Here is a 24874-nt window from a genome sequence, read left to right on the forward strand (position 1 = left end):
TCAGAACATACTAGCAGTAGACATCTCCTCAAGATCTCTTCTGGAGGATGTCCAGTACTGATGGCTGCATCAGAATGTACCAGGTGCGAAAAACTCAAGGTTTCTAATAGAGGACTTCTGGTAGCCGATTTCTACATCAGAATGTAATAAGTATGAACAACTCCAGGCTCCTACTAGAGGACTTCTGATAGCTGTTTCAGGAAAGGAGTAAACACCTCTCAAGGCACAGAGGAGTAGTTGTAGCTGATGGCAGGGTCGGGGATATAGTAGGAGTGTGAGTCTCCTAATGGCCCCTAGTTAAAGATCAAGAGCTGCAGATTGAGTGGATGTGAGAAAGCAAAGACTAACAGCTGCACACAAGAACAGTTGTTTCAGTACCTCTAAAATTTATTATGATAGCATAAGGAACTTCAGAAGATGGATGCAAAAATCATCTGAAGCTGTTAATTTTTGAAACAGAGAACAATAAGTAGTTGCTGTGTCATTTCTTCAGTATTATTACCACAGCTGAGCTGTTTGATCTATTCAACTCTGATAAATTCATGTGAATATTGATTTCTGTGTAAAGCAATAGAAGCACCACAGCGCAACCGTATTTCGCAAGCATTGCCAGCAATAACACGCAAACTCTCTTTTAAATCTCGAAATTTATTTACTATATTTTACATGTCCAGGACATTGAATTATTACAAAACCGACAGAGCATTAATAACATACATATTGAGATTGAATACATATAAAAAATCAGTTACAGAGGAAATTCAGTAACATACAGATAGAAATTAATAACAGTAAAAATACAGGGAAAAATATGTACCACAAGTATTGATAAAACACAGACAGGAAGATTTAAAAAAAAAAAAAAAAAAACAGCAAGATAATTCTCTTCAAATTCTGTGGAGAGCCCACTATTTGACAATTTTGGCTGCTTTCTTAGCTGCAGCAAGATCACTTGTAGTAGTGTGTCCAGCAGGTTCCTGTTAACAGACAAATAGATGTTGATGCTCCTGCAGGCCACCACAATGGCAAATTTCATCATCGCTGCTGAAGCACTATTTTGTGAAGTTGACTTTGCATTGTGAAACCCCAGTTATCAATCTGTTTAGCATTTTTTCTTATGACATAAGGTAGGTCTGAACCTGCCACTGGTTCTCCTTTGACATTTGTTTTGTGTGCTTTGGGTGAAGGATCTTGTCAAAGTTCCACTAGGCGAGGACCAGGAATTGAAGGCATTGCCGTAGTTGCCTGTAGGAAGCTCTTTCTTCAAATTCTGGGGAGAGCCCACTATTTGACAATTTTGGCTGCTTTCTTAGCTGCAGCAAGATCACTTGTAGTAGTGTGTCCAGCAGGTTCCTGTTAACAGACAAATAGATGTTGATGCTCCTGCAGGCCACCACAATGGCAAATTTCATCATCACTGCTGAAGCACTATTTTGTGAAGTTGACTTTGCATTGTGAAACCCCAGTTATCAATCTGTTTAGCATTTTTTCTTATGACATAAGGTAGGTCTGAACCTGCCACTGGTTCTCCTTTGACATTTGTTTTGTGTGCTTTGGGTGAAGGATCTTGTCAAAGTTCCACTAGGCGAGGACCAGGAATTGAAGGCATTGCCGTAGTTGCCTGTAGGAAGCTCTTTCTTCAAATTCTGGGGAGAGCCCACTATTTGACAATTTTGGCTGCTTTCTTAGCTGCAGCAAGATCACTTGTAGTAGTGTGTCCAGCAGGTTCCTGTTAACAGACAAATAGATGTTGATGCTCCTGCAGGCCACCACAATGGCAAATTTCATCATCGCTGCTGAAGCACTATTTTGTGAAGTTGACTTTGCATTGTGAAACCCCAGTTATCAATCTGTTTAGCATTTTTTCTTATGACATAAGGTAGGTCTGAACCTGCCACTGGTTCTCCTTTGACATTTGTTTTGTGTGCTTTGGGTGAATGATCTTGTCAAAGTTCCACTAGGCGAGGACCAGGAATTGAAGGCATTGCCGTAGTTGCCTGTAGGAAGCTCTTTCTTCAAATTCTGGGGAGAGCCCACTATTTGACAATTTTGGCTGCTTTCTTAGCTGCAGCAAGATCACTTGTAGTAGTGTGTCCAGCAGGTTCCTGTTAACAGACAAATAGATGTTGATGCTCCTGCAGGCCACCACAATGGCAAATTTCATCATCGCTGCTGAAGCACTATTTTGTGAAGTTGACTTTGCATTGTGAAACCCAAGTTATCAATCTGTTTAGCATTTTTTCTTATCACATAAGGTAGGTCTGAACCTGCCACTGGTTCTCCTTTGACATTTGTTTCGTGTGCTTTGGGTGAAGGATCTTGTCAAAGTTCCACTAGGCGAGCACCAGGAATTGAAGGCATTGCTGTAGTTGCCTGCAGGAAGCTCTTTCACAATTCTGAGTCCTGGTCGCCGATGCTCGTGGTCAAATACGGGGTGTCTGGAATCAGTTTTCTGTTTTTCCTATCAATTTCTGAAGTTGGTTTCATGAGGATCTGTTGGAGCTGTACCCATAATTTGGTAAAGCTTACTGACAGGAGCTGCCTCCACTGTGAGGAGATCCTTCCACCTCCAGGACCAGGACATCTAAAAAGAAACAGGTTTCTTGTAAAATTGATACCACACTAACATTTACTAACAAAAAATATGATTATATGCGACATAAGAAAAAAAAATAATTGAGCCTGAATTGAGGATGTCTGAGCAAGAAGAACACAGCCTGTTATTTTGGATGCAGAAGTAACTTAGGTGTACGCAAGGGAAAAGTGTTGGGACCTTTGCTTTTCATGTTATATATTTATTACCTGGCAGACAATATTATTAGTAACCTCAGAGTAACCTGCACAAGGTGCAGTTTTGGAACATGAGTTAATGCTTGAAAAGGACCTGATGGGAAAAGCATTCACAAGTTCTTCCCCAAATTCCAATTGACAGGCATCAAGGTTGATGGTCTAGTGGGGAATGATTGGCTCAGGCAAGCTGTGGTTATTCCTGAAAACGTCACAAAGGTTTCTGGGATTACTAAGCAAAATCCAAGGAAATCCATCCAAAGAATTGTAGCAGAGACTGGTCTGAAGCATTCCAGTATGCAGAAAATACTGAGACAGAGCCCAAACATCTTTGCATTCAAAATCCAAAGCCAGCAGGACATACGTATACGAGCTGTGTGACAGACTTTGCAAACCAGATTTTCACAATGATTGATAATGAAGAAGGATTTGATGTTTGCTGCATCTGGTTCACAGATGAAGTGCACTTCCACCAGAATGAAAGTCATGAATAAGGAAAACTTGTTATTTTGGTGTTTCAAAAATTTCAATTTGCATGAAGCAAAACCACTGTATTCTCCCAAAGTTATTGCTTGGGCTGCAGTATGTAGCAGGGGCATTAGTGGCCCCTTTTTCATGCAAGAAACGACCACTAGTGAAGGTTACGTTGCAATTCTGGAACAATTAGTCTCTACACAGCTAGTGTTGGGAGTACTGGGCAATCCATGCGAGATGGGGCCACACCACATACCACTGAATGGGTGCTTTGCTTTCTTGATGAATACTTTGGAAACAGAGTCACTGCATTGGATAACTGCAAATTTACTGGTGCAGAGTGAGTGTCCTCACTCCTTGTGACTACTTCTTGTGGGGCACACTGAAAGAAACTGTCTACTGGACCCATACTACCATGCTAAACAAGTTCGAATCGGCAACCTGTGCAGCATCTGAATCCATTGGCCATTGAGACATGGCAGGATATGATGGCAACTTTTTTTTATTATTATTATTTCAATTTATTGGCTTTCGGTTCATGCCCATGTAGTCATCTCAGTAATAGAAAGATGATATGACAGCATATTGGAGACAATACTCTTCTCATTTATGATGATACAAACATAAGGACAACACAACACCCAGTCCAGGACTCGAGAAAAATCTCTGACCTGGCCGTGAATTGAACCCAAGCCCTTTCAGTTAGCAGTATGCCTTGCTGATTGCAAAGGTACAGGTACCGAGGCAGACAAATGATAAATTTCATTCTTCTTTAGCGCCACCTCCGTACTGCGAGTTGTGGACATTCCATAAATTTACAGTTTGTGAAAAATAATGATAACCTACATTAGCTATGACTGGAGATATTCAGTTGGAAAGTCTCAAAAAATGTTTCCATGCAGGAGTTACTGACATTTTATTATTAATGTGACTTGTGTACACTGTTCAAAGACTTAAGCACACAAATCAATGGCAACAAATATGAACTTTGTATTAATAATGTACAAATTTTTATATTTTCTTAGCAGTGATGAATATATTTTGTGGCATACCATTGTTTTCCTGTAACTATCACAGCACTACTGTCACTTCTCATATCTCGTCTGCAAAAGCATCTACACACACTTATCATTTGTAGATGTCTCCTTAGTTTTTACGACTCTGTAAAAGTTCTGATAAATATGTGATATCCAATTCAGTGCTGATATGCGGTCTTGTTTCTTCTTTGGGTCAACTGAAAGTGACCCGAAGTAATTCTTTCAAAAACTGGTTAAGATGCTGGAGGACGACCTTGTTTGTTTAAGTTGACTTTCTTCCTATCTTCCCCATTGCACAAATTGCACACATCAGTAAACATACTTCTCAATAACAGCAAAACCTCAATCACTTGGTAACATGGAATGTCCAGAAAGTGGTAAGTGGTAATGAATGGAGGAAAACCTTCCTTTTGCAATTAGCGGCATCCAAACATACACAATGTTGCAGTTTTTGTTTTGCTTGGAGCAGTTGTTTGAAACTGCAATCAACTTATTCCCTTTTATGTTGCGATCTTCCAAATACTTCAGTAAGCAGCTGTCTAATTCCTCTAAAGCCCCTGATGCTACTGATTCATCCCGAACAAAGAAATTACCGGGTGACAAATTACAGGGATGACTGCTGAAATATACACATATAAAATCTTAATTTTTCCATGTCTTTTTTGACAGCTTTCAATTCAATTTCTTTTGAATCACACATTGGGCAAGTAAGTGATTTTGGCAGTTCGAATGAAATGTTGAAATCTTCAATAAAAATGAGATGATACTTATCAAAAGATACAAGATTTGCTTTGATATCATAACAGTATTCATTTTTATAGTGGTTGTAGTAACTTAGAACAGAATATTGCATCGGCACATGAGACTTATGAATATTATCTTTTCTACTGCAATGACTTTTGTATTTCAGAATACTTTCCATATTTTCCTTGACTAATTGCACATCTTCCTCTGAGAAGGCGTGTGGTGAACATCATTTAATAAAGCAGAGGGGCCCAATAGATGGCTATCAATTCTGCAGTAAACACACCACACGTGGCAAGAAAGAGATGGTGTTCTGTGCCAACAGAAGATGTGAAGCCACATCCCATGTGACCAGCAGGTTTAGAGCCACTGGTTTAAGAAACAATGGCACCCTGACATTCCCATAGGAGCATTCAGAACAAACAACACAATTGGGATGATGGAGACTTTTGGACCCTGGAAGACATTCATCCGAATCCGGGGCCGAGGAACTAATCTGGGGTGGGGGGTTGGGTGGTGGAGAGAACATGGGGGAAGAGGCCAAGGAGGAGAGATGGAAATCATGGCAGAGAGAAACGAGGCACAGCCCAACCAGAAAACACACCCAAGGACAGGTAGTGAGGGCAGGCAACAGCCCAAAGCAGCAAACAGAATAGAATAGAATACAAAGGGTGAGCAGGAGAAGAGCAAGTAGTGATGGTGTACGAAACCAGGCGCTCATACTGCCAAATCAAAAGGGGAGAGATGCAAGCATTAACCAGAAGACTTACCAATAGGGCTAGTGTGAAAGGCACTGGTGGCTAAATGGATACCGTGCTGGTGAATTGGGTCTAAGAGGAGCAGTGTGGAAGGGGCAGCTTATCCATAAACTGGAGAACCACTTTCCAGCTGAGACAGAATTAATGCCTGATAAAGGTGGAGAAGGTTGAATGATCTGTGCCCCAAGATGTGTGGGTAAGGAAGCGACGGGCATTGAGTTTACGAATAGGAGAAGGTTGAATGATCTGTGCCCCAAGATGTGTGGGTAAGGAAGCGACGGGCATTGAGTTTACGAAAACAGCCAATATTTAGATGACGGTCATGGAGCAACCAAGCAAGCTGCTTGTTAAAAAGGCCCAAGAAACAGAACTGTTGGGTGTCAAGGCAGAGCTCTATATCAGGCTGGGCCATAGTATGGTGACAGAAATGCACCACCCTTGAGAGAATTGAAAACCATGCAAGTGTGTCCATGTTGAAGTGTGCCTGATGGACCCCTGGAGTTGTCGTTCCTCAAAGGCCACTGAGTGGGAGCTACCCCAAATACAGTAATCAGCCACATACAGAATAGGAGTGACAAACGGTCCATCAGAGGCCATAAGACCATTAATAGGGATGAGAGAAAGAAGTACACTAACATGGAGCCCTGTGGAACACCATTCTCCTGGGTACAGATATTCAAGAATGGTGCCAACCTGAACTCTGAACAGCTGTTGGGATAAGAACTGGCAAATAAAAATTGGGAGGGTGCGGCCTCAAAGGCACCACTCATGGAGTGTAAGGACGACGTGATGGCACCAAGCTGTGTTGTAGGCCTTACAAAGAGCAAAGAAAACTGCGACAAGAGGGTGGTGCTGAGGAAAGGTCTGCCGAACTGGAGTGTCCAATCGAAGCAGATGATCTATCAGATGCCATCCCTACCAAAACTTGCACAGGTAAGGACATTAAATATCCAGAGGTTCAAGGATCCAACTTGCAGGGGACACTGATCATGCTGATTGGCCTGTAACTATCAAGGGATGACAGAGCCTCACTGGGCTTACATACAGGACCCACAATACTGTTTTTCCATTGAGAAGGGAAAATGCCTTAAAGACAAATATGGTTAAACACCAGAATATTGGCATTGTGGAGGCATGAGGTGTTGAAGCAATTGATTATGAACAGAATAAGAGCCTGGGGCTGAACTGTGAGAAGAAACGGCCTGAAGGAGCCCCCATTCAGTGAAAGGTTCATTGTAGGTTTCTGCCTGACAAGGAGTAATACATAGGCGGGAAGCTTCAGACTGCTGTTTCCAGAGGAGGAACAAGGCAACACCATGCCATCACAAAATGGGTTGTGAGGTGTTCTGTGAGAACTGATGGATCTGTACAAAGGCCACCTGGAAGGAGAAGGCCCAGAATGGAAGATTGCTGCTGACAACCTGGGAGGGTACGGAGTGTAGCCTAAACCCAGAACCTAGAGAAGAGAAAGCAACCCCTAAAACACACACACACACACACACACACACACACACACACACACACACACACACACAAAACAATTGCTCCTTTTATTGTTTTGTTATGGTTTTAGGGCGCAAAACTGCAACTGTCATTAGCGCCCGGTCTGTGACTTGGGATGGAGGGGGGGGGGGGGGGGGACAACAAAACTGGAAACCAGCAGCAATGGGAACGAAACTCAAACAATTGGAAAAACTAAAAAGCTTTAAAAAAACCACTATAGAATGGGGTTGGTTGTCCCCAAAAAGAGCTTCAAATGACTGACATCATCTCACTGGCACTAATAAACTCGAGAACACGATCGGCTGAGCGCGTGTCATCTGCTAAAATGGAAGATATGTCAGGTGACAGCTGTAGACAGGCACGTAACGGAGTAAAATAGGGGCACTCAAGTAAAAGGTGTCTTACAGTCCACAGCTGAGAGCAGTGGGGACAGAGTTGGGGAGGATCGCCGCTTAAAAGATGTTGATGGTTAAAAAGACAGTGCCCTATCCCGAGTCTAGTTAAAATTACCTCCTCCTGACGACACCTTCAGGAGGAAGAGGTCCAAGCACAGGAAAGAGCTTTCACGTCCCGCAATTTATTATTGGGAAGTGTCGACCAATGTGCGTGTCATAAAAAAAAAACAACACTACGACATAAAACACTCCGTAGATCAGCGAAAGGAATCATGCGAATAGCTGTCCAAAGAAGAGAGACTGCTGCCTTGGCCGCTATATCGGCCGCCTCATTTCCACAGATACCAACGAGCTGAGAGAATCTGAACAGATAACATACTGTATCCGCTGATGGCGACGGATGTATTGGACAGCCTGGAGAACAGTGTAAAGCTCCGCAGTATAAACCGAACACTGGTCGGGAAGCCGAAATCGATTTGGGGTGTCGCCAACAATATAGGCACTCCCAACACCTAACGATGTTTTTGAGCCATCAGTGTAAATAAATGTGGCATCCTTCATCTGTGCACATAGAGCAGCAAATGCCCGACGATAAACATGTGAAGGGGTACCATCCTTGGGAAACTGACAAATGTCACGGAGCAGGCAGGTCTAGGGACGGAGCCAAGGCGGTGCTGTACCCCAAGTTGTCAAGAAAGTTTTAGGAAAGTGGAAGGAAAGAGAATGGAACAATTGACGGAAGCAGACTCCCAGTGGTAGTAGGGAGGAAGGGCGGCCTGCATACCCTACATCCAAGGAGGCGTTGAAAAAAAAATGTCATGGACCAGATTTGCAGGCATGGAAGACAGATGGCTAGCATAACGACTCAGGAGGACAGCTCGCCGATTAGACAGCGGAGGTTCAGCAGTCTCAGCATAAAGGCTTTCCACAGGGCTGGTGTAAAAAGCTCCAGACACTGAACATAATCCACGGTGGTGGATAGAGTCGAGACGACGAAGAATAGACGGCCGAGCAGAGGAGTAAACGATGCTTCCGTAGTCCAATTTGGATCGCACTAAGGCGCGATAGAGGCGGAGAAGGACCACTCGGTCCACTTCCCAGGAGGTACCATTCAGGACATGGAGGGTGTTGAGGGATCGCAGACAGCGAGCCGAAAGATAGGAAACGTGGGAGGACCAGCACAGTTTTCTGTCAAACATAAGACCCAAGAATTTAATGACATCCGAAAACGGAAGGTTGACAGGTCCTAGATGTAAGGAAGGTGGAAGAAACTCAGTACGACGCCAAAAATTAACACAAACAGTCTTACTGGGAGAAAAGCGGAAGCCGGTTTCGATGCTCCAAGAGTGGAGGCGATCAAGACATCCTTGAAGACGTCGTTCAAGAAGGCTGGTCCGTTGAAAGCTGTAGTAGATCGCAAAATCGTCCACAAAAAGGGAGCCCGAGACATCAGGAAGGAGACAATCCATAATAGGATTTATGGCACTGGCAAACAGTACAACACTTAGCACAGAGCCCTGGGGTACCCCGTTTTCTTGGGAGAAAGTATGGGAGACAGTAGTGTTCACCTGCACTCTGCCATAAATTCGCGAAAAAAAAAGGGGCAGCCGACCTCGAAAGCCCCAACAGAACAGTGTGCGGAGGATGCCTGTCCTCCAACAGGTATCGTATGCTCTCTCCAGATCAAAAAATATTGCTACCGTTTGGCGTTTCCAGAGAAAATTGTTCATGATATAAGTGGAGAGGGCAACAAGATGGTCAACTGCAGAACGATGCTTCCGGAAACCGCATTGGGCAGTTGTTAAAAGACTGCGAAACTCCAGCCACCAAGCTAAATGGCAATTCACCATATGCTCCAAAACTTTACATACACTACCCGTGAGAGAAATGGGGCGATAGCTAGAGGGGAGATGTTTGTCCTTTCCAGGTTTCGGAACAGGAACGACGATAGCTTCCCGCCACCGTCTGGGAAAAGTACTGTTGGTCCAAATTCGATTATAAAGGTGAAGGAGGTAATGCAGACTATGGTATGGTAAACGCAGCAACATTTGGATGTGGATACCATCCAGTCCTGGGGCGGAATAGCGAGAAGAAGAGTGCATGTTGTAGTTCCCGCACGGAGAAAACAGTATTGTAGCTTTCGCGATTTTGAGAGGAGAAGGCAAGAGGTCGCATTTCCGCAGAGCATTTCTTCGGGAGAAATGCTGGCAGGTAATTTGAACAGCTCGAAATCTCAGCAAAGTGTTGACCCAATGAGTTAGAAATTGCAACGGGGTCCACTAATGTATCATGCGCGACAGTGAGCACAGAGACCGGGGAGAAACTAGGCGCGCCAGATAACCGTCGAATCCGACTCCAAACTTCCGAGGAGGGAGTGAAGGTGTTAAATGAGCTAGTAAAGAAGTCCCAGCTTGCCTTCTTGCTATCGCGGATGACGCAACAGCATTGCGCACGGAACTGCTTATAGCAGATACAGTTGGCCAATGTAGGATGGTGTCTGAAAATGCAAAGAGCACGCCGCCGCTGACGTATTGCATCACGGCATGCCTCGTTCCACCAAGGAACTGGGAGGCGCCAGGGCAAGTCGGAGGTGCGAGGTATTAAACGTTCCGCAGCTGAAAGAATAACGTCTGTAATATGAGTGACCTCATCATCGACGCTAGGAAAGTGACGGTCATCGAATGTAGCTAGAGACGAAAAAAGTGTACAATCGGCTTGGGCAAACTTCCAGTGTCGCGGGCGCATATATGGCAGGTGTGGCTGCAATCAAAGGACACATCGAAAGTGGTCACTCGAGTGTGTATCAGCAAGGGCGAACCATACGAAGTGCCGAGCTAGCGGAACAGTACCGACCAAAAGGTCCAAATGAGAGAAATTTGTCGTGGAGGCAGACATAAATGTAGTGTCCCCAGTGTTGAGGCAAACAAGATACGTTTGGTGGAAGACGTCTAGCAATAGTGAGCCACGCGGACAAGGATGTGGATATCCCCAAAGCGGGTGGTGGGCACTGAAGTCCCCATCCAGCAAATACGGGGGTGGAAGCTGACCAAGAAGATGAAGGAGATCAGCTCGTGCCATTGGTGTGGATGATGGAATGTATACAGTACAAAGAGAGAAGGTGTATCCAGAAAGGGAATGACGGACAGCGACAGCTTGGAAGGAAGTGTGTAAGGGGATTGGGTGATAATGGAGAGTATCATGGAGAAGAATCGTGAGCCTTCATGTGCTGGAGTGCCTTCAACAGAGGGGAGATTAAATCGGACTGATGGAAAATGGGGGAAAACAAAGCTGTCATGGGGACGCAGCTTTGTTTCCTGAATACATAAGATGACCGGCGAGTAGGATTGTAAGAGGATCGACAATTCATCCCGATTGGCTCGAATACCGCGGATATTCCAATGGATAATGGACATAGGGTGGACAGAAAATGGAATAATTTGACCAAGGTTGCCCTCAACAGCTCAGAGCTTGCAACTGACAGTGTGGAACGGCAGTCAGCCGAAGGCAGAAGATCCTGATCCATAGGTTGTTCAGCAGTAGCTCCTGCCACCAGCGATCGGCCGGTTGATCGGCCGCCAGCAGTGTGCCTCGGCGACACAGAAGACTGACAAGGGCGGCTACCACCAGGTGGTGCTGTAGACGAGACACGCCGTGGCGGAGAAGGAGAGGAACTGGGTTTCTTATTAGCCTTCTTGGAAACAGGATGTTTAGATGAAGGAGGAAATGATGGTTGTGAATTTGGGGTACGTAAAAAATTTTCACGTGTAGGCTCTTTTTTGGAAGTCCGGGTGTCTGACTTTTGGGCTCGAGATTAAACAGAACCCGATGAAAGGCGAGCCTTAGAGTGAGCAGGCGAAAGTGGGGAGGTTGAATAGGCGATCTTTGCACTGGCTGATCTGACGACTGTGGCACTAAATGTGAGATCACAAGTCTGCGTGGCCGCCTCCTTTGTTGGCTGAGGAGAGGCAAGGACAGTGCTGTATTTACCTGTCTGAGGCACAATGGCCTTTCGACTGGCGAATAATTTTCGAGCAGCAAAGGTCGACACCTTTTCCTTCACTCCGATTTCCTGAATGAGCTTTTCATCTTTAAAAATGGGGCAATCTTGAGAGGAAGCAGCGTGGTCACCCATACAGTTGATGCAACGAGGGGATGGAGGTGGACAAGCACCCTCATGGGCATCCTTGCCACACGAAACACATTTGGCCGGATTGGAACAGGACTGGCTGGTATGATTGAACCGCTGACACCGATAGCAACACATAGGGTTTGGGATGTAAGAGCGAACGGAAATTATCTCCTAGCCCGCTTGGATGTTCGATGGGAGTTGAACTCTGTCAAATGTCAAGAAGACAGTACGGGTTGGAACGATGTTTGTGTCAACCCTTTTCATGACACTGAACAGCCGTTACACCCTGGTCAGACAGCTAGTGTTGAATTTCCTTGGCGGACAATCTGTCGAGGGAGCGGGTATAAACAACCCCACGTGAGGAATTTAAAGTGCAGTGCGCTTTCACCCGGACAGGGAAGGTGTGTAGCAGTGAAGTATGCAGCCATTTTTGGGCCTGGAGGGCACTCACTGTTTCCAACAAGAAGGTGCCATTTCGTAATCTGAAACAAGCCTTTACAGGACCTGCAATTGCGTCGACACCTTTCTGAATAATGAAAGGGTTGACCGTGGAGAAGTCATGACCTTCGTCAGACCAAGAAACAACAAGGAACTGTGGCAATGATGGAAGAACTGTCTGTGGCTGAGACTCATTGAACTTACACTTGTGAGGAGACATAGTAGAAGATAAGGAAACCATTGCGGAAGTATGCCCCATGATTTTACCGGCGTCTCCGATGGCGCGATCCTCCCTTGTGGGGGCCCTCTCTGAGGGCACTCCCGACTTAGGTGTTGTTCACACCTCAGGTCACACCTCCCGAAAAATGGATGGAGAGACCAATCGGCACTTTCGGAAGGTATCAGCTCGGGTAATCACCCCTCCCTGGGTCTGGCCATTACCAGGGGGTACGTACGTATCCTACCTGTCTACCCGGGGCAGGGAATTACGCGTTACCCCGTCACTGGCTACGCATGGAAATGCGTGGGTCGGCCTTCAGACACGCACAGGGAGGAAAAAAGAGAAAGAGAAAAACAAAGAATGGGAAATAAAAGAAGAGAGGTCTCAAACGCCACAGCGGAGAAAGGGTAGAGGTAAGGAAAAGAGAAGGACAAAGGAAGGACGAAGACTTGCAAGCAGAGAAAGCAAAGAATGTGTTACATTTTCGAGTGTCCGTCTCCGGACATAGGCACAAAACATACGCCCAGAGGGGTAGAAAGGGAAGGAAAGAGGAGGAGGGGGGGGGGGGCGAAGATGGGGGATGGGGAAGGATGCAGAAAAGGAAGGTATGCAGCCCGGAAAGGAAGGAGGGCCACATTAGCTCGGGGTCCTGTGCTCGCTACGCACGTATCCACAAAAGAGTTGTGGACCCCCTGGGGGGACACAATTGCTCCGTTTGATTAAGTAATGGACTTTGCACCAAAGACATTTAAGGGTAATAAGACTGGCAGTGAACAGGTGCCGAACAAGATGTTGCAAGTCACGATGACGATCGCAGGTGGTGGTGGCAATGGCTGTGCTCCACCAGGGGACTGGCTGACAGAAAACAAGTCCCATCGAGTGGGGGACAGCAATATTAGCAGTGTCTATTATCTTATTGGACAGATTACATAATGACTTCATCAATACAATGTGACAAAGAACAAGTAAACATGACCTGGGAGATGTATAGACACCAATCAGCATGATGAAAAGCCCAGTGAAGTAACCTGGCCATCAAGAGGGGAAGGAGAGAATCAACGGGAAATGGTCACTATCATAGAGGTCATCGCATTGTGACTCACGTAAGGAAGGAAGAAGAGGAGGGGGAAGGAGTGAAAAATCAATGGCAGAGAAAGCGCCACATGCAGCACTAAAATTAGTGTGAGAACCCTCTTTAAGAAGGCACAAGTTGTGGCCTACAAGAAATTGGTCAATGAGGAGCCCACAACTAAATGATAAGCACTACTCCACATAGAGTGGTGGGCATTAGAATCACCAACTTGGAGGAGGAGGAGGAGGAGGAGGAGGAGGAGGATGGTTGGTTGTTTGAGGTTTAAGGGACCAAACAGCGAGGTCATCAGTCCCTTGTTTCAAATATACTCCATTCTGCTAACGGGACATCTCAGAAAAGTCAGAACAATAAAACGGAAAAAGGGAAAAACGTAAAAGGGCAGTCACATTGTCATTGGTAAAAACAAATGAGGGAAGTCAGCAAGAGAACGAACCCAACACTATGCTGAAGCAGCATAGGCAAGACCACCTGTGACTTAAAAGGTATAACTGCTAAAATGCAGAAAATACGTATGGGAATAAAAAGACTAACCAAGCCTGAAAAAAGGGTAAAAAAGAGTAAAAGGGGAAGGAAAGAGGATTCCGGTCAGGGAGGTGAATCGGGAATCTCTAAACACTGCCTACAGTGGGAGACACCCAAACACTCACCGCCCTGCCCCAACACCAGAGAGATTAAAAACCTTAAAACTGAGAATAAAAACCACTCTCCCGGAGGAAACCGAGAACCAGAGAGACCATCCGGGAATCGTCAGCCAACATCAAAGGTAAAGTGTGGGGGAGTTGGTACTTAGTACGCAGAGCCAAAAGAAGGGGGCATTCAACCAAAATGTGGGCCACTGACTGGAAGGCTCCACAACCACATAGCGGGGGTGGCTCACCACGCAAAAGAAAACCATGGGTCAGCCTGGTATGACCAATGCGGAGACGACACAGTGTGGTCGAGTCCTTTCGGGAGAGGCGAAAGGAAGAACGCCATGGGCCTGGTGTCACCTTAATTGCACGAAGTTTATTAGACAGTGGAGTAGCCTCCCAAGAATTGGCCCATGACTGCGCGAAGTGGGATTTGATGTGAAGCCGTAAATCCGCTGCAGGAGGGGTTACAGGAAACGGGGGGTAAGTAACTGCTCCCCCAGCCAAACGATCAGCGAGCTCATTTCCCGGGATACCCACATGGCCAGGGACCCACAGGAAGTCAATGGAACAAGCAGCACGGTGAATATCAGCGAGATAGTCATGGATGGCAGAGACCAAGGGATGGCGCGAAAAACACCGATCAATAGCAAGAAGGCCACTCATCGAGTCCGTACATAACAAAACGCGGTTGTGTTGGGATTGTTTAATAAAGGTAAGGGCCCGGGAAATTGCCATCAATTCCGCAGTAAACACCCCACATGTAGGTGGCAGCAGTTGATTTTCCGTTCCAACAGAGGACGTGAAGGCATACCCAACATGATCAACAGATTTAGAGCCATCAGTATAAAAAACAACAGCATCCCGAAACTCCCATAAAATTTTGCGGAAAAAGGAACGAAACACCACCGGGGGGATGGAATCTTTCGGACCGCGGCGGAGATCCATCCGAATTCGAGGCCGAGGAACTAACCAAGGAGGGGTGGAGGGGAGGGAGCGAGGAAGACAGGACAAAGAAGGAAGCTGAAAATCACGGTAAAGAGACGCAAGGCGCAGCCCAACCGGTAAACCCGCCCGAGGGCGGGAGTCGGGTGGGCGACGTCCATGGTCTGGGAACAGGATAGAATAGGAAGGATGAGAGGGAGAAGAACGGATAGTGAGGGCATAAGACACCAGAAGCTGGGACCGCCGAACAGAAAGGGGTGGGATCCCAGCTTCAACCAGGAGACTATCAACAGGGCTAGTAGGGAAGGCACCGGTGGCCAAACGGATACCACGATGGTGGACTGGATCCAGTACGTGCAGTGTGGAAGGAGCAGCTGAACCATAAACTTGACAACCATAGTCCAAACAAGACAGAACTAGAGCACGATAAAGACGGAGGAGGAGGGAACGGTCCGCACCCCAAGAGGAGTGGGCAAGGAAGCGAAGGACATTGAGTTTACGGAAACATCCTACCTTCAGGAGTCTGATATGGGGCAACCAAGTGAGCTTGTTGTCGAAAAGAAGACCCAGGAAACGAAACTGTGAAACCACAGGCAATCGTTGTGCAGCGAGATAGAGCTCTGGATCAGGGTGGACCGTAGTACGGCGACAAAAGTGGACCACCCGCGATTTTAAAGGAGAGAATTGAAACCCGTGAGAGAGGGTCCATGCAGAGGCACGCCGTATAGCCACCTGGAGCTGCCGTTCTGCAGATGCCATCGAGGAGGAACTAACCCAAATGCAGAAATCATCCACATACAGGGCAGGGGCGACCAAGGGACCGACAGAGGCCACAAGTCCATTGATAGCAATGAGGAAAAGAAGGACACTCAAGACAGAACCCTGTGGGATGCCCGTCTCCTGGGTCCGTGGAGAACTAAAAGCAGTACCAACTCGAACTCTGAATGACCGATGGATCAGGAACTGGCGGATGAAAATCGGGAGTGGGCCCTGAAGACCCCACTGATGAAGGGTTAGTAAGATGTGATGGCGCCAGGCCGTGTCATATGCCTTGCGAAGGTCAAAAAACACTGCAACCAAATGGCGGCGCTGGGAAAAAGCCTGCCGAACTGTGGATTCCAATCGAAGTAAATGATCAATCTGAGACCGTCCCCTCTCAAAGCCACACTGATAAGGGGACAATAGATCCCGAGATTCGAGGACACAATTGAGCCAACGGGTTACCATCTGTTCAAGTAACTTGCAAACAACGCTTGTCAGACTAATTGGCCAATAGCTTTCGACAAACGGGGTTCTTACTAGGCTTAAGAACGGGCACCACGATGCTATCCCTCCATTGAGAAGGGAAGTCACCTTGGATCCAAATACGGTTAAGCACCCGGAGAAGATGTCGTCGTCATCGAGCAATCTGTTATGAATGGAGTCTGGACCAGGGGCCGTATCATGAGAAGAAGAAAGTGCAGAAAGAAGTTCCCATTCAGTAAAAGGTTTGTTGTAACATTCTGACTGACAAATGGTAAACCTACGGCGGAAGCATCGGCCCGCTGTTTCTGGTGAAGGAAAGCAGGCGGATAGGAGGTTGATGCTGATGCTGTTGCAAAATGGGTCGCAAGAGGTTCCGTAAGAATCAACAGGTCCGTGCAAAGGCCATCTGGGAGGGCAAGGCCCGAGAGGGTAGACTGCCGATGGCAACCTTGGAGAGAGCAAAGTGTAGCCCATACCTGTGCCATAGGGACAGTAGAACTGAGGGAAGAAACAAAGCGTTCCCAATGCACCCGTTTGCTCCGTTTGATTAAGTAATGGCCTTTGGTGCAAAGGCGTTTAAAGGTAATAAGATTGGCAGCAGATGGGTGCCTCTTAAGCTGTTGCAAAGCTTGACGGCAATCATGGATGGCAATGGCCGTACTCCACCATGGGACTTGCCAGCAGCGAAATGGTCCAGATGAGCATGGGACGGCAAGGGTAGCAGTGCGAACAATCACATCAAACACATCATGTAGGACGTTATCAATACAACCCAACAAAGAGGGAGAAAAAACGACCTGTGCAGTATATAGAGGCCATTCGGCATGTTGGAAAGACCAACAAGGTAACCTGCCCATCAGGGAGCGAGAGAATCAATGGAAAGTGGTCACTATCAAAGGTTGTCGTGTGGCGACCAGTGTAATGAAGGGAGGGAGAAGAAAGACAAAGATCAATGGCAGAAAAGGAACCATGACTAGCACTGAAATGGGTAGGTAAGAAGGCACAAGTCATGGTCTGCAAGAAACAGGTCTATGAGAACACCCCGACTAGATGGAAATCCACTGCCCCAAAGAATGCCAAAAGGATGAGGTAATTAGTCAACAAAACCAACTCGCAAAGCCAACATAACCAGGAGGATAGCAGGGCCAACATAAACTAGGACACCGAAAGAGGGAGAGGAGAGGGTGGAGAGGAAGGAGCAAGGAGGGGAAGGGAAAGGAAATGAAACAAAACACAGCCCAGGAAAGGAAGGAAGGCTGCAATAGCTCAGGGCCCCATACTCACTACGCATGTATTCATGAAGGGACCGTGAGCCCCCTGGGGGAGGGGGCGGGAGGGGGGGAGGGGGGGGGGAGGGGGGGGAAAGGGGGATGTGCGTTGACTGGAGGGACATCATAAGAAGTATCACGAGTGTTCCATTTGTCCTTTCCGGCCTGCTGTTGGGCAAAGATTAGGTGGCTTGTTGCGCATCTGGAGGAGGAGGACACTGGAATGATATGAGCATACTGGGCTACTTTACAACTGCAGTGCTGAATTTGAAGTTGCAAGCCTGTGGGGCCACGTCCTTCATGGAGCTAGGAGCAAGGAATAGCAAGAACGGTACCTCATGGTAAAATGCAGGGCTTTCAAATAGCCAACAACTTGCAAGCCAGAAGGTAAGGTACTTTTTCCTTCTCCCAGACCACCTGGATGGCCTGCTCATTGAGATACATGGGACATTCTCGGGGTGAGGCTGGAGGGTCACCACTGCAACTCACATAGCGGGGAGAAGGTGGCAGGCAATAGCCCTCTTGAGTATCCTTCCCAAAAGTAACACATTTGTCCATGTTTTCAATAGGACATGTGAGTGTGGTTCTAACATTGACACTGGTGGCAATGCATTGGGTTTGGAATGTACGGGGTTTGACCATGATGATTTCATAGCCTGCTTTGATCTATGATGGCAGCACTACTTGATCAAATGTGAGAAAAAGACTGTGTTTAGGCAGGAAGGGTGCACCAACCTTTTTCATTACCCAATGGACTGCAGTGACACTGTAATGGTTCTTTATTTACATGAGCATTACGGCACTCTAACCCCAGTTCTTGATACCAATAATGTCTCACTACTTTTCTGCGAAGTAACACACATTTTTGTGACAATATTCACATTTGGTTTTATTAATGTATAGGTACTACGATGTATCGATATATTACAGTGATATGGTTCTTGTGTGTATTCATTTCTGTGAGACTGTCATAATCTTTGACTTACTTGTAACCGTTTTGGTGTGAATGTGCACAGAGCAGTTTTTGTTTCACTTTGCAGAAGTTAAGTTGTTATTTCGCTTTGTAAAAGAAGTCAAGTCTTGTGTTTGGTTAAAGTGGAAATTCAATATATGAAGATTGATACAAAACTGTTTTCTTGATGATGTGGCAATTAAGAAGTATATGTGAATTAACAAGAAGTTTAAGAAAAATGTGGACCGTGAACACCAAGTCAAAAATTATTTCTACCATACCATTGTTCTGATCTGGGATTGTTTGATCATTAAGAATTTCCTGAAAAACGCATTTGTTAGGTCTTCAAATATTGCTAAAATACAGATCTGGACCTTCTAACAGTCAAAGTGGAATCACTCTAGAATCAACAAGATGAGCCATAACAACTTCGACGCAATCCACGTGGGAATCCACTCAAGATGAGTGCCTAAATTAATGACTTTTTTACAGTGACTTCATTATTTCCATCCTGACGATACCATCCACAGTCATTAACTTTGTTGTTGCCCCATAAAGCGAACATATGCTGCATGAGCAACATTATTAAATCTTATTTCTAACCTACTTTGCAAGTGGCGGTATTGTTAGAACACTCTGATAAGAGAGGTTGGTTTTGATTTCTCCCTCAGTCAGACCATCAAGCAGCCAAGTGTAATTAGCACCTCACAAAGAATTCAGCACTCAAAAGGCCTCAACGTAAACAGGATAGCCACGGAGGAGCAGAACTGTAAGCAGTTGTTCGGCTTCAAAAATCACAACTGGACTCCAGAAGCAGAGATATATTATGTAAACGAGAGCAGCATGTCACAGGGCTGGCAATTGCATGAACAGATTTCTGAATAATAAACGGATTAACCATAGCAAAGGACTGACCTCCTCCATTATGTGATACCACAAGGAACTGAAGTGCAGCTGGGAGATTCTTTGAATTTTTAGCCTGATTCCATTTACGTTTAGAAAACACAGACTGAGGCTGAGATGATGACTGGCTCATTGTGAAAAAAATCCCCACGATTGCTAGTGTCTCCGATGGCCCACTCCTTCCAACTGGCGGCCCCTCACAGATGGGCTAACCTGTCTTAGGTGATTGTTCACACCTCAGGTCACACATCTCGAACTCCTGACAGAGGGCCAAATGGCAATTTGGAAAGGCAACAGCTCAAGCAATCACCCCTCCCTAGGCCTGGCTTGTACCAGGGAGTACGTATGACTCGTACCTGTTACCCCAGGTCTGGGAATTACGCATTACCCAATCACCTGTTACACGTAAAACAGCATGGGCCAGCCTTCAGGAGCGCAAAAGGAGGAAGAAGTAATTGAGAGGAACCTCAAACAATGATGCGGGGGAATGGTAGAAGATGAAGAACAAAGAAAGAGAATCTACATGACGGGGTTGTTCTCATGTCATGCTATTAAAACCTCAGAACACATTCCCAAAAATGTTCCAGACGTCCCCCCCCCCCCCCCCAAGGAAGAGAAATAAGAATACCAGAATGATAGACATGCAGCAGGGAAGGGGTGCTACAAATGTTGGGGCCCTGTGGTAGCCGAGCACGAACTTACCGAAAAGTGGTCAGCACCCCCCCCCCCCCCATGCCATAGGTACTAGGAAAGGAGTTATTCCCCAAACAGCTCACACTATGGAGAAATGGCAGTCAAACCACAAAGGGGAATCAAAAAGGAAGGTGAAAAAGAAAAGGCATAGGGAACAAAACCAGGTGGATAGCCAGGTCAACATAAGTAAGAACACTAAGAGAGGGGAAGCAGGGGGCAGAGGAGAAGGAGTGAGGACAGGGTAGGGAGGGGCATGGGGAAGGGAAATGCAGCCCAGGAAGGAATATAGCCTGGGCCACCATGTGTTCCACACACAAACTCATGAAAGATCCGTGAGCCCCCGGCAAGGGGAGGGGCCTTGTAAAGGCAATTATAGTACTCAAGAAAGAGTAAGTATATTCCATTTCCCACATGATGAAGATGCAAGGAGAAAATTGGTAAGTGCAGTTCATCACAATAATTTTACTCCTACATATGATTCTGTCGAAAGCAGCGGCTTTAGTAAACAAATACATTAAATATTTTTATTTAGCTCAGGCATTAACTGTAATTTATAAACATAACCTATATATGGGAACTGTTTTGTCACACTAATGCAACCTACTCTATTATTTTCAACAGTTTTGTGAGTGGCACTTTCATGCACACGATACAGAAAGAAGTACATCAGCATATGAGGCTAAGACTCGAAAATTTATTACATCAACTCTTGACCATCCACAGCTAAGGGAAGGTTTTGTTGGGTGTTTACGGACTGTGTTAGGATATATAATTAGTGAATGAATCTGTTGACCTTACAACGTATAAGATAAGATAATGGCAGTTAATATATTTATTACAGGTGCAGTACCATCACTACTACTTGGAGGTCCTGGATATTTATCTACACCTTCAACATCAAGAGAATCTCTTGAGGACTGAAGACAGCATATAGAAAATGCTTACATCATTTGTGTTCTAAAGGAAAGTTTGACTAGTCATGAAGAACATATGAAGTCTGTATCCTTCTCAGCCCTGAATGAATCAATTATAAAATTAATACTTTTGATTTGAGTGTGTGGATCTGTGTTGTTAAGAAGACTATTGTACATTTCCTTTTAATTAGTGAAGCGTCATTTCAGAAAGTTTTTGTCATATTAGGGCAAACTTAAATCTCACTGTTCATGTAAATGATCTGCAGACTGATCAAATAGAGAAATTCAAGTTCCCAGTAACTGTAAATAATACAACGCAGTTAACTACTATGCTTAATATGGCAAACTTACAATTTAGCAATAGAGAAGAGTATTCATTTTATATTTAATGTTTTGAACAATTTATTTGAAAAGTTGCCAGATAAACAAGAAATAATTATATTTTTGAAAGAACAGCTTTCAATGCTAAAATGTAAAAGGAATATGGCAAGATATTCATGGTCTATTTTGGTGGTATGGTCATTAGTTCACTCAATTTCTCCTCACTGTTGTGTGCCTTTAATAATGATGCCTTGTCCAGCTACACTGACTAGAATATGTATTGGATTTTCTATTAATCCTGTTCTTAGGCAAGTTTCTGCATATTTTCTAGAATACACAGCTAACAAAGTGTCATTTTTGACTGAACAAGATTGAACAATCCTCCTTGATGGATGGAAGGCATTTAAAATCACTAATGCATTTCAAAAGGTGTTATATTGTGGGTCAGGCCTAAAGTAGCAGTAGCAGCAGAAGTGAATGTGCATTTACAGCCTATGTATTTATGGTGTGTCATTTGGATACACGGTACAATGATGTAGCTCATGATCTACCTGTCAAAGCCATGCACGCCCCTTGCTGTTTCTAACTTTCTTAAAAAGTTTGTATTGAAATTGCAGAGCACATGCTCTGAGGTTCTTGGTAACGATTATGATAATGACATCAATAATAAGGTTGTATCGTACTTCAGTGATCCACCTGAACTTAAAATTAAGTACTCGCACCCTTCTCCAGGTGCTGGATGCAGCCTTTTGTATTTTCTGTTTGATAGTGTGCACCTATTGGAATATATACATAACAGGCTAAAACAGAAAGAAGAGATTACAGTTTCCAGATTTTAGCAATGAGGCTGATGGCAATTTTGCATTTTTAAGCAGTTGGAAATCTCTTCACTCACTTGAAAGGGAAAATTTATTGAAATTTGCCAACAAACTGTGTCTTAAACCACAGTATCCATCAACCACAGAAACGGAGAATGTAAAACTTGGTCTTCATATTTTTCACCACAATGACAGTGCAAGTTTCATTGAGATAATTTGCAAGTGGTGACATGCAGTTAACATTCAAACTTTGTTAAAAGGTCAGAGGTAATTAAATATGTTCCAAGAGCCAATAACCAAGAATTCTAAACACACACTAGAGTTGCTACATCAGTTTGCAAATTGGTTAACGATGGAACATTCAGGTCAACCGAAGCATCCAATTCCACTCATCTGCTTTGACCCATGACGTAATGGAGTGATGTGTGATGTCATTGTGGTGTGGAGTATTTGAGTTGGTTGTGTTAGCAGAGGTTGTGTTGTATTTGATGGTGCCCTCTGGTGGTGGTTGTGGATGTCCCGAATTTAACTTGTGGCAATGGGTTCATTTGAGTTTTGGTTGTCATTGTGCTAGCATGGTTTCGAGTTTAGGTACTTTGTGCAGGAACGAGGGTTGTGTACGTGTTTTCAGCGAATGATTATGGTTCTTTTTTGTTTATGTGTTTGGCATTTTTATTAGGCCTGATTAGCTTGGTGTTTGTTTTGCAGAAAGAAGTTAAGTTTTTATTGGTTTCATTTGGTATGGATATTACAGTGAAGTTCATGGGGGTATCATTAGGTTCAGAGATGTGTGATGATACAATGTCTGTCATTCAGTTTGCAGATGTTCGGTCTTATGCTGCATATGTTAGGTATTACATTTGGAGAGAGAGAGAGAGAGAGAGAGAGAGAGAGAGAGAGAGAGAGAGAGAGAGAGAGAGAGAAAACAGTTCGTAACAGGCAAGGTTCAAGCTGATGATCTAGACAGCAGGTTTGGGAAGTATCGTTCATTGAATGGTGGTAATTACCATGTTTTAATCACAAGATTTTTGAGACAAAGTAAATTAAGGGTACAAAGCTGTGTGTCATTAATATTAAAGTCACAAAAAAATAAGTGAGGAAGTTTTCAAGAATGATATTTGGTCTAATGAGTGAGATATAAATGACCTTTCACAAGTGACATTTAATTAAGAATTGAATTTAGTTGTAGATGATGCTAACAAACAGAGGTTAGATGAGGACATGCGGCCTGTACTTCATTACATAGATGGCTACTGCTCATATTGTCATTAAGAAAAATAAATGTAATTATTGTAAACTGTATCTAATAGCACACGATGAGGATGTGAAAGATAACCAAATCATTAAACAGCTGTTATCAGTAGAGGTGGACTGTTATCCTCGTCAGGATGTTTTAACGTGTAGAATATACATATGTTACTGCACAGAAATTACTTACAAAAAAAGAGTTGTTTCTTCACGAAAGATGCCAAAGAAATGTATTGTTTTGTGCATGTTGTAGCAACTTGCCTGGCGATATATTTGTTGGGTTTGATTGTACTGCAAATTACACAGTACATAAAATCATCGACTGTATACTTGGTCCTGAGGTCAATATTCTTTAAAATAATAAGGGGCTTATTTTATAAGTAATAAGGGTCACTGATACTGTAAATATAGTGTTACGACACTCAAAGAGTATGAGAAAAAATACTGAAAATTTGGTTCTGTGAAGATTTTTGTATTTTTCGGCACAAATAAAAAAATAATTGTGTAAATATAAATACTAACTCATTGGTTATCGAATTTCCAAACATTTCATTGATTTCCCGAAACACGTATTTGTACAGATAATTCAATACTTCACTTAACTTCAAATTAAGTTTCAATTCGATCTTACGAAAAAGAGACAGTGTACCGTAAAAATAAGAGAAAACATATTATTCGAAATATCGGAATATTTTTTTATTTTAGATAAGAATTTGATGAACGTCAAGATCAATATAGGCTAGCAGCTGAAAGCGTCTCGCGCAGCAGTACGGCCACTGGCGATGACGTCATGCACGGTTGTGGACATTTTCCTTTTAGTCAAGCCATATTATTGTCTAGAAAGTGCAATTTGAAAAAAGTTCTGTTAAACCAATAACTTCATCAATGACATAGTAACCCAAAAGTACGAGTATGCTCTTTTTTGTTAACAAAGTTGATTCACACAACAGAAAGTAGTTTTATTAAAAGGCGTATTGATTGTATCTTGGTGAAAAGGGCTTGTAAAACAGTTCAATACAAAAATAAAAACACATAGCCTAACCATCCAGCACAAAGGGAATGACATCCAGCAAATAACATGTCAAAACAAACCTTACCTCATAAGTACTGGAATTAATATTCGTAGAACCTTCCATCTCCTGGTTTAAACTGGAATCTGAATCATTAATGTCGGCATTAAAACGGTCGCAATCACCGCACAATTCACTTACAATTGAAGTAAGACCACAACTTACGTCACTCCTGTCAGCTATTACCTCCATTTTGAAGGTATCTGTATCTGCTATCTGGGTTTTCATTGTCTCTCACCAGGAGGATGCTAAGTTCATCGAACCTGGATATGATGTGACGTCATTATGAC

The 24874-nt window shown here is 44.3% G+C and overlaps 2 long non-coding RNA genes across 2 annotated transcripts in view; both read right to left on the minus strand.

Annotated features, from left to right (window-relative positions):
* The window catches only part of LOC126248271 (uncharacterized), a 313391-nt gene that overhangs the window by 118246 nt on the left and 170271 nt on the right, over positions 1 to 24874 (minus strand). The gene's annotated exons all lie outside the window — the stretch shown is intronic.
* Positions 629 to 24846, minus strand: LOC126248266 (uncharacterized). Its single transcript, XR_007545440.1, has 2 exons — positions 24612 to 24846; positions 629 to 2584 (listed from the first exon to the last, which is right to left on the minus strand). It is a non-coding gene; the product is annotated as an uncharacterized LOC126248266 (long non-coding RNA).

This window comes from Schistocerca nitens, chromosome 3, assembly GCF_023898315.1.
Source record: "Schistocerca nitens isolate TAMUIC-IGC-003100 chromosome 3, iqSchNite1.1, whole genome shotgun sequence".
In the NCBI taxonomy this organism is placed as follows: Eukaryota; Metazoa; Arthropoda; class Insecta; order Orthoptera; family Acrididae; genus Schistocerca; species Schistocerca nitens.